Genomic DNA, 8,150 nt, shown 5'->3' with positions numbered 1-8,150 from the left:
CACAGATGTACTCAGCCTTGTTAAAAAAGGAAAGGGACTATATCCCAAGCAATAGTAGAATCCAGAGGAAGAGCTGAGAGATTATGTGTGTCACTAGCTTATGAGGGTGCATGACCAAAGATGCAGAGCAAAACTTTACCAGTTAAGAAACACTCTACCAACGACAGATTTTAACACCCTGGTAAAGCTTTGGAGGGATAGACAAAACTGTGCATTTAAGGTAGCTCCTGCATGGGCCATACATTAACATTCTCATGTTATTCCCTCTGTCATACTCTGGAGAGACATAAACTGGCCGCACATCCTGCAGAATTCACATTTGTCCACTATATTGATGACATCATGCTCATTGGACAAGATGAACAAAAAGTAACTATTTGTGGAAGGCCTTGGTAAAACACATGAACTCCAGGAGGCAGAGAAACTCTAAGTTTTAAGGGCCCAAGACAGCAAAATTTTAGGGTCCAGTGCCCTAGCACATGCCAAGATGGCAAACATCCCCTTAAGTACAAGACACATTGCTGCTTCTTGCACTTGCACTTCCCACCATGAAGAAGGAAGACCAGTGCCTAAAAGGCCTCTTCAGATCATGGAGACAGCATATGCCACAACGGAGAATAATATGACTCATTCTGTGTGACATGAAATGCTGCCAGCTTTGAGGGGGGCCCAGTAGTAAAGAGGTTTTACAGTGCATTCAGGTAGCAGTGTGGACAGCCCTGCCTCCCAGGCTATATAACCTGATAGATCCCATAGTATTGGAAATATCAGAAGTAAAGAAGATCCCATCAGGTTGATGGAAAACCCTAAGGCAAGAATCACAATCCAGACAGCATCAGTTTTGGAACACAGTCGTGTTATCTCCAGCAGCAAATTCTACTGTTCCGATGGGACATCAAATTACCATCAGATGGAAAAGCTGACCCTGAGCTGATTTCTTTCAGATCCACCAAGACTTAGGGTTAAAAAGGCCCAGAAGAAATCATATTGTACTTTCAACAGAAAGTTGGAAGTGGTATATACGGGATCAAGAACAAGCAAGACTGGACAGATGAAATGATTAAATGTGTCAGCTAGCCTAGACACCCATGTTACCCACCATGTCTTAACAGCACCTTTCCTTAATGGGAAGGAGATCCGTTATCACTAATTGACAGAAGCTAAAAGATTTGAGCTTGGTTCACAAATGCATTGGCTTAATGTCTTGGTATAAGCCATGGAAGACAGGAATGAGGAGAAATCCTCCCAGGGGGCAAAGTTTGGACAATGATTTAGTTATCTACTTTTCATGGAAATAGAGGTTATCTGAGCTGGGCCTAAAAATTACACAGAATGATGGACAAAGGGAAATGGCTTAGCAAGATAGTCAGGAACCTGGAAAAAGAACGACTAGAAGATCAGGAACAAGGAGATCTGGGATAGTGACATGAAAATATTCATACGGAAAGGAGCACCAAGTGCGACAATTTTCACATTGCATGGTAATGCTCACTCAAAAGGATCCTCTACAGAAGAGACACTATACCAGCAGGAAGATACCCAGAATATAAAAAGGACTCCTTCTACTCCATGATAAAAAGACAACCCAGTTAAAATGGGAGAAAAGACTTGAACAAGTACTTCACAGAAAAAGATGAACAAATGTCCGACAACAACATGAGAAAGTGTTTAATGTCTCTAGTTGTCAGAAAATCACAAATTAAATCAACATAAAAATTCTATTTCAAATCCACTAGAATAGTTACAATTAAAAAGATAACAACAACAATATGGAACTAGAATTTTTATACATTGTAGTAGGTGTGTAAAATGGCACAACCGTTTAAGAAAAATTGACATGGCAACTTTTTACATGGTTAAATGAATCTGTTCTTTACCCACAAAATCTCAACCTGCAGTTTTTATGCAAGAGACGTGAAAACTTATACACAGATATTCGTGGAAGCTCCATTTATGATATCCCCAAACGAGAAATAACCCAAATTCTATTAAGGTTTCATAAACTGTTGGTGATATATTCACACAGTGGAATACTACAAGAAATAAAAAACAGTGAATATCTCATACACAGATCAACGTAGATGATCTGAAAAAACAAACAAACAAACATGAAGCCAGACAGAAAAGAGTATATATTGTGTGATTCCATTCAAACAAACTTCAAAAAGAGTTAAAACTAATCTCTGTGATATAAATCAGAACAAGGTAACCTATGGGAGGATTGCAAGGATTAGAAAGAATCACAGAATTTTCTGCATTGATGGAAATATTCAGCATTTCATTTGCGTTTATTTAATCAGAAGCCACCTGTGCATTTTATCATATGTAAATTTTTACCCTAAAATAAAAAGTACAATCCAAAGTCTTATATTAATTATTTCTCTGATTCTAATTCCTGCCACTCAACCCTCTGCTCCAGGCCCACTGACCTCTTGTCATTCCTCATCCTTTGCACCTACTATTTTTTCTGCCTGAGAACTATTCTGCTTCCAGATAGCCACGCTATCTGAGTTTTAAACGAGTCTATATGAGTTCCTGCTGTCTCATTTAATGCAGGTCTATGTTCAAATATGAACCTCAAATCAAAGAGGTCTGCCCTCATTTTCTTACATATAACAAGTAGATCAGTTACCGTGACCACAATCTATACCCATTTCCTGCTTCACGTTTTTTGTCTTTCTTAACACTTATCCCCATTTGTATATATGGTGACAGCAGAAACTTGTTCCCTTTGTTTCCTGCTGTATCACCACCCCAGAACACCTCTAGAACATAGGCTCTCCACAAACAGGGTGAAGGGCTGTTAACAGTGTATATATCTTTAAGCTAGCTGTACTGAAAAATCCAAGGTATGCTCAGTCAAGGGTATTATTTAGGTGACTGCTTTGTCTACATTGTAAATTAATCCTGCAACAGCTATGATTAGAGGATTACCGGATTTCTTAGAAGGCTCCAAACAAGATTATCTGACTCCACTTGCATTTTCTGAAAACTTTGTGATAAGCAAAGAAATGCAAGTCTCACATAGCTTTTACACCCTCCTCCATGGGGAGTTCTGACAATTTTCTGCAAGGAAAGGAAAGGTGTCAAGATAACATTCCATACATAGATGCGACGTGGTACAGCAAAATGATGGGAAGACATAACAGATAAATTTAAGAACCAGAGGAGACCTTAAGATTATCTACCAGAGACAATCTAGCAGAAACTTATTGTTCAGATTTGTTGTTATTTTATTATAACATCACCAAAAATCTTAGAGTTGATTGCCGGCGCATCCAGCTGTGACTAGCTCCCATAATGTTATTCAAACTCATATTAATATAAAATTCAATTGCTTGAATTTCCCATCTATTCAGTCAATGAATACTATACACTTAGAATTCTGTGGTGAACAAGAAAGATAATAAATATTCCTACAGAGCTCCTTGCTGTTATGGAGCTGACAGTCTGTCTACTGAGGTAGGTAGACAATAAACACATAAACAAATGAAAGATCTAAATAACCCTGGGTAGCAAAAAGCCTACGAAGAAAATGTCATAGACCATAGTTGGAAGTGGCAGGATGCAGGATACTTTAAATAAATAAATAATCTGCAATCTACTTTCTTGGAAGGCAGCATTTAAGCTGTGATCTGAGTGGTAGGAAAAAGTGCTCCAGAGGGAGGAACACGTGCACGGGCTCTGAAAATCTAACCAGCCTACTATGTTTGAGGAAGGTTGTGGTTGGAACGTAGAATTGCATGAGACAAGATATGTGATCAATGGCTTATAAGCACATAAAGAATTTGGGTTTATTTTGAGTATAAAAAAATTTTTTTTAAGATTTTATTTATTCATTTGAGAGAGATACAGAGACAGATATGGAGAAAGAGCACAGGCAGGGAGAGAGGCAGAGGGAGAGGGAGAAGCGGACTCCTCACTGAGCTGGGAGCCTGACATGGGGCCCAATCCCAGGACTTGGTGATCATGACCTGAGCCAAAGACAGATACCCAACCATCTGAGCAACCCAGGCACCCCTTGAGTAAAATGTTTTAATCAGGGAAATGACATGAATGATTTATAAATGAATAAAACCTCATCTTAGTACTATGTGGGAAATTGAATGTAGAGGGTCAAAAGCAGAGACAAGGAAAATAAAAGCTGAGATAAGGAGACCTGCTTGTTGGCTGTCAGAGTCATCCAGGCAAGAGAGGGTGGCTGATTGCTTTGGAGCAGTGGTTCTCAGCCAGGGGCGTATTTGGCAATGCCTGGGGGGCATAAACAGCTGGAGAGAAGAGCCAACTATGTCTAATACTGCGGAGAGATCAAGCAGAATGAGAATGCATGTAGAGAGTAGGGACATCAGTGACTTTGACAAGGGCAGTTACAGGGGAAGATGGGGTTTAAGAGCCTGGTTTTACTGTATTCAAAGACACAACTGGTAGTGAGAAAAGTTTATCAATTCATTAGATTAAGAGGGACAGGACACCTGGGTGGCTCAGTTGGTTAAGCTTCTGCCTTGGGCTCAAGTCATGATCCTGAAATCCTGGGATCCAGTCCCACATTGACTCCCTGCTCGAGGGAATCTGCTTCTCCCTCTGCCTGCTACTCCTCCTCCTTCCGCTCTCTCTCTCTCTCTGACAAATAAATGAATAAAATCTTTTTTTAAAAAAGCATTAAAAAAAGAGAGAGTTTAGGAGAATTTCCTTAAGGATAAGAAACGCTAGAGATATTAGATTATCATTATACACTGGTGAGAATCAAGCAGAAGAAAGCAAGAGATTTATAATGCTGGAGGAGAGAAGATAATTGAAGGAGCAAAGTCCTTAAAAAGGACAGAATCCAGAGCACAGAAGGGGGGCTGTGCTTCTTTCGGGAACAGAGATTCTTCTTCTATGGAGAATGAAAGGCAGAGAATTAGGGTAAACATAGAGGCAGGTTAATAACTGGAATTAAGGACATAAGGGAGTCTGTTTTGTTTTGCATGATACATAATTTTGCATATGACTCCAAAATATCTATTATCTTTATTTCTTGGTACAATTTAGATATGTTATTATATTAGGAGGCAGTCATAGTTTTGGCTTGGTCTGGTATTCCTAACTCTGTCTTTTCTTATTCTCTTTTCAAAGGACATACTTTGGGAGCCACATATCTACTTTAACACATTCCTTTCATCATGACCATCTTTCGAAGACAGAAAGGTGTTTACAATCCATTCTATTTTGTATTTCAGAACTTCCCTGTATCTCCTCAGGAAGTTCCTGTCCAATGTGGCATCTGGTTCATTTTTCCAAGACGAGGCTCCTGGAGTGGAAAGGAAAAAGTGAAATTATAAACTTGCAAGCGTTTCCATTGTCTCCAAAATTTATCTGAAGATCTTCAAGTCAGACAACCTCAGACAGTCCAGCCGTATGGCTGATATCACAATCTGCCTGGCTTTGGTTTTCTGAAGTTCAGTTATGGCTCCTTTGGAATCCTTAATCACCTTGTTGCTTCTCACCTGTTGCTGCCCACCTGCAGCAGACGGAATATCGTGACTTGTGATTCTTTGACAAAAAAAAGTTTGTAGAACCTCTCAGGTCAGCCTAGCATTTAGCCCCCACATCTTCCCTCCTGATAAGTTGAAGGAAGCAACCCTGCTCCTAACAGAGGCTACCCCTTGGGCCCTGGATCCTCCATCTCTCAGAGACTTCTGCTCTGCGATTATCCCCAATCCTGTTCTATGTGAACAAATGCCTTCCTCGCTCCTGGATCTTTCTCATTGGATATGAGTTAAGTAAGGAAATAATAAATTAACTCTTTTGCTCCTCTTCTTCTAAAAATAGGGTCCTATTTCTCTCATGTCAATTGAAAAACTTCTTGGAAAAGGTGACTCTACTTGTCTTTCCATGTATTCCCTAACTCACCCCACTATGGCTTCTACCTTCCTCTGTCCACTCAAACTGCTCTTATCAAGGTCATCAATGAGCCTCTTCTTGCCAGTGTCATGACTATGCCTACCACCAATGACCAAGTCTGCACTCTGAACTTATGGGACTTTTCAAGCATATGCAACATGTCTCTCATCATTCTCTGCTTTGTAAAATCTTTTTAGTTGGTAACTGTCATTATTTCATACTCCCCTGGTTTTCCTTCTCACTGACTGCCTTCACGAGGCTTCTAAAAAAATCTTGTTGTTCTCCCATTACCTGACTTCTAAATGTCAGCACACACCAGACATCAGTCTTGAGTCCACTTTTTTTTTCTCTTTGCATGCTTTTCCTGATCGATCTCATCTTGTCCCTAATTGCTATCTATATGTTACAACAATCAAATTTTTATTTCCAGTGCTGATTCCTCCCTGACGTTCAGACTTATATGTCAAATTGCTTTCTTGGCCCTTCCACTTGATGTCTTCAGAACTTCTCACACACACCATGATCATGATTGGAATGCCTGGGTGACTCCTTTGGTTGAGGATCCGACTCTTGATTTCAGCTCAGGTCAATTGTGTGGTCATGAGGTCAAGCCCTGCTTTGGGCTCCATGCTGGACATGGAGCCTGCTTGAGATTCTCTCTCCCTCTCTCTCTGCTTCTCCCCACTTGCACATGAAAGAAAGAAAGAAAGAAAGGAAGGAAGAAAGAGAAATGTTCAAATATGGGATGATCAACACAGAATTCTTAGTTTTCATCCTACATATATCTTTCCTCAGAGTCTTCCCTCATCTTAGAAAGTGGAGTCACCTCCCAGTGATCAAGCTAGAAACCTGTGAGTCATTCTGGACTGATCCCCACCGGCACCACCACATTCATTTTGCCAGCAGAAGCCAGTGGTTTCTACCATACAGTTTTGTTCAGGTTGCCACCATTCCAGTTGAAGCACGTCAGCTTTCTCCTGGACAGCTGCCAGAGGTTCTGCCAGTGATTCAGCTCTTGCCCCTCAGGCCATGCTCCACGTGGCAGAGTGAACTATGGGCAAAGTAAATGAGAACATCTCACTTCTCTGCTTACAACTCCTCATTAGCTTCCAACTACATTTAAAAGAGAAGGAAATCCATTTCCTTAGCTTGGTCTGCTAGGCCTTACGAAGTCTGACTTCTGTTCTACGTCTCTGCTCTCATCTCCTGACTTCCTATCCTGAACTCCCACTGCTCCAGCCACAACGAACTTTCCAGCTTTAAAGCCTTGAGATTATTCTGCCTGTAGGATTTGTTCCCGAGATTTCCCCCTGCTGGGCAACTTCTCATTCTTCAAATCTACCTCGAGTAGATTCCCTCAATCCAGCCCCTTCATTCTTAACTACGTTATTGTCTTGATTTTCTCCTTGGCCCTTGCCATTATATAAGCTTATTTATGGAGTGTACACACCTCATGAAGGCAGAAACCCTGTCCATCTTCTTCATCAAATTGCTCCCAGGAGCACAGTGCCTGCCAAATAATACAAACTCAATAAACACATGAACAAATCAACAAATGACTCAGTGTAATTGATTTACTCTCTCCTTATTCTTTCTATTCTTTGGTTGAGTAATTTGAAGTTATTTCTCACCCTCTCCAGGGTGTTACATATTTGTATGTTTTTGATGTTCCAGTGAAGTTACATCTTTGCACACTTCAAGGTTCTAAACCTAAAGGATTGAGAGTCTGAATTTATTGTATAGATTGTGTCGATTACAAATACAGTTGTTGTCTCTTATCGGTGGTTTTGCTTTCTGCCATTTAGGTTAACCCGCAGTCAAGCACCTTCCAGAAGCAGATGGCTCTCCTTCTGATGTACCCTTAGCAGGTCAGTTGTACCCTAATGCTATGTCATGATAGCTGGGTCATTCACCTCACTTCAGCTCCTCAGGTAGGCATTTTATCATCTCACGTCATCACAAGAAGAAGGGTGAGTGCAGTCCAGTATCATATTTTGAGAGAAAGAGACCACATTTCTGTAACTTCTATTATATTGTTATAACTATTCTTTAAAAAAAAAAAAAGATTTAGGGGCGCCTGGGTGGTTCAGTGGGTTAAGCCTCTGCCTTTGGCTCAGGTCATGATCTCAGGGTCCTGGGATCAAGCCCCACATTGGGCTCTCTGCTCAGCAAGAAGCCTACTTCCTCCTCTCTCTCTCTCTGCCTACTTGTGATCTCTGTCAAGTAAATAAATAAAATCTTAAAAAAAAAAGATTTATTTATTCATT

This window comes from Lutra lutra, chromosome 5 (genome assembly GCF_902655055.1).
Source record: "Lutra lutra chromosome 5, mLutLut1.2, whole genome shotgun sequence".
Lineage (NCBI taxonomy): Eukaryota > Metazoa > Chordata > Mammalia > Carnivora > Mustelidae > Lutra > Lutra lutra.
Note: the sequence above shows the minus strand (reverse complement) of the source record.